Source organism: Priapulus caudatus, unplaced genomic scaffold (assembly GCF_000485595.1).
Source record: "Priapulus caudatus unplaced genomic scaffold, Priapulus_caudatus-5.0.1 Scaffold2878, whole genome shotgun sequence".
Lineage (NCBI taxonomy): Eukaryota > Metazoa > Priapulida > Priapulimorpha > Priapulimorphida > Priapulidae > Priapulus > Priapulus caudatus.
The window spans coordinates 3,278-5,971 of record NW_014579939.1 but is presented as its reverse complement, the minus strand read 5'-3'; the positions used below and the strand labels follow the sequence as shown (position 1 = coordinate 5,971).

At 36.7% G+C, this 2,694-nt stretch overlaps 1 long non-coding RNA gene across 1 annotated transcript in view; it reads left to right on the top strand.

Annotated features, from left to right (window-relative positions):
* The window catches only part of LOC106819131, a 5,181-nt gene extending 2,856 nt beyond the window's left edge, over positions 1 to 2,325 (top strand). The window contains exons 3-4 of the long non-coding RNA XR_001395351.1: positions 1,368 to 1,465; positions 2,225 to 2,325. This is a non-coding gene — a long non-coding RNA (uncharacterized LOC106819131). The remainder of the gene's footprint in view (positions 1 to 1,367; positions 1,466 to 2,224) is intronic.
* Positions 2,326 to 2,694: the final 369 nt, after the last annotated feature.

The window sequence follows — 2,694 nt, the reverse complement described above, 5'->3', positions numbered from 1 at the left end:
AATGTCGTGCGATAGCGCCCTGGCTCAAAGGATGTTAGGAATATTATTACTAGAAATTTTTTTCATTGTCCAATCGGGCAGCTAGCCAAACGAATAACTTGTCCGACATAGACTTGTCCTGAGCCTCATATAATAGCTCTTCGCAATTCACTTTAAATAAAAAACAGCTCACAAAGTCACAATAACCAGCCTATTTCATCAGATTCCTTCTAACTAGACTTCTATTTCTAATAAGACTGAATCAGAACACACTAAATGCCCTTATGATGGTGTCTGTGGAAGGCCCATCAGCTCAGGACTTCCCTTTCCATGAGGCAGCAGATGCCTGGGCAGCAATTAGGAAAAGGAAACTGGGAATTTAAAGCCTTTATTACGAGATTTGATTTTCTACTCAGTAACGGTGCTCAGTCCGAATAAAATATAGCGAAATATAGTTTCACCTTATAGTATATTTATTTACATTTTTTGCACATTGCTTTATAACATTTTACTACACATTCACACTAGTATACAAATTGAACAATGAAAAATGACTCATCACTCATTACTCTTGACTCAACCCAAATTATTTTGAAATATAGGTCATAAATTTTTTGCAAAAATGCTCCAAAATAAGGCTCAGATTGCACCAGAGGGCATCTAAAACCCCTGAGCTTCCAGGGCCCTAAGCACTAAGCTTTTTCAAATTAACGTGTATCTCTTTTTAAATGGCTCATATAAAAATATATATAATTGAGGGCGATTGATGTTCATGAGTTCGCGTGTGTGACATGAGTAGCACCCATTGTCCTCACCCCTGCAGATGAAATTGTTCTTCAGTGGAGTTAAACCGGCGACCATGTGTTTGTAACTGAGTAATTGTATTGTTATGATCTTCATTTGCAGGTCAAACTGCAGAACTGTGATAATGCCAGTAAATGTAGGAAACTACCAGCGGATATGCTTTGGGTATGACATTTTAATTTTAAAACGTTTTACATCGATTACCTCTGATTTATCGTGAATGTATCCTTTATGCCACTGTACTTATGCATACACTGTATTTGTTTATTATATTGCTATTTCTGAATTGCATTATAAGAAATGGAGTCAGCTGATACGAATTCGGAATCGTCATGAGTAGTAGACACTCAGTTGTCGCCAGTGTGGCCTTGGTACAAATATGACTTAGTCTTATATGTTGCTCTGTCAACAATAATTTCGTATCATAGGTGCTATGTATTTGTTAACAATGGTAGAAGCGTTATCTGACTTCGTTCTAAAAGCATTGCAAGCCAATTGTGTACTAAATATGAAGAGAATCATTTAACTCCACCTCTAGAAAACAACAACAGAACAAGCAAAACTTTGTCCGTTGTCATTTTTAGGTTGCTGACACTGTACGGAGAACGGTTAGACACGTTGATGATTCATTGGATAGCTCAAACCCACAAAGAAAAAAGACAATGCTGGCAAACAAGAGGAGGTAAGCAATCATAGATTTGATCATCGTTATCATAATAATCAATAATATGATGGCAGACATGTGTGATTACATATATGCTATTTTTATAATGTAATTTGATGGTATATAATGATATGTGGTTAATATGCATTGACATAAAACTGCTGTGACGAATGCTAGTTTTAATTTAATGTACTATACAGGGCATGTAATTCAGATTTTTTGCACTGGCCCAGAGGGCTGGTAAATGGTAACAGCAGTTTTTTACCAGCCCTCACAAATTTTGTTTGCTGTTTGAACCAGAAGGGACGCAAAATAAGACTTGCAATGATAATTAAAGAAATGCTTGTCCCAGAAATGTTGTAGTGTGCGGCATCACGTAGTAGCTGTTGAACAGACTATAATGCAGATCGTGAATGATGTCCAAAGTGTTTTTGTCAATGTCATGTTTCACGCTTGCATTCTCGATTTCAAATTTGTAAAATGTTGCTAAATTATGGCTTGATATCCTTCAGGTAAAACAGTAATGTAGGCTCTTTGCTCATTAATGCTATAAATAAAAATGTAGGTACTCGCTAACACGGCTGAAACCACCGGCTCGGACGGCCGGTGTTTTGCCAACGTTACCGGCCCTCCAAAAAATTTGCCCGCATGTGCCGGTGGGCCGGTGCTAATTTCGCACCCTGCTATATCAGTAAATGCATGCATTGCGCATAACGCAAAATGTTGCTGGTCAGTGACATATGTCATGCTTTTATGGCCAGTATAAATTTACTTCAGGGCATTTATACGTGGAAAGTCGCTTAGAAAGGGGACGTGGTGCATGGAGGATGTGGGGAGGCAGACACAGAAGGATACATCATCATGTGGGATATTTATTTGCAAGGTAAGATAATCTACTTCTAATGCATCATTTGATAAAATCTTCTCTGACAAAAATAAAATATATCAAGAATGTCTTCAGTGAGTACGATGCTGGATCAGTCTGTAGTATCCTGTATGTAGTTTGTAGCTTAATGATTATAAGCATTCATATTTATTTAATTTACATATATGATGAGACAGTACTAGTATTGTATGCCCTTGTAATGTGTTCGCAACTATTGAGCAGTATGAGTGCATCTGAATACTGTCTGGATAAATCACACATTTGGCACTTTTGCAGTAAAATTTGAATAACTAAATTTCATATTTATGATTTCATTTTTGTATTCAGAAAACTTTGCTAAACTTTTTACATTTCAATTTCA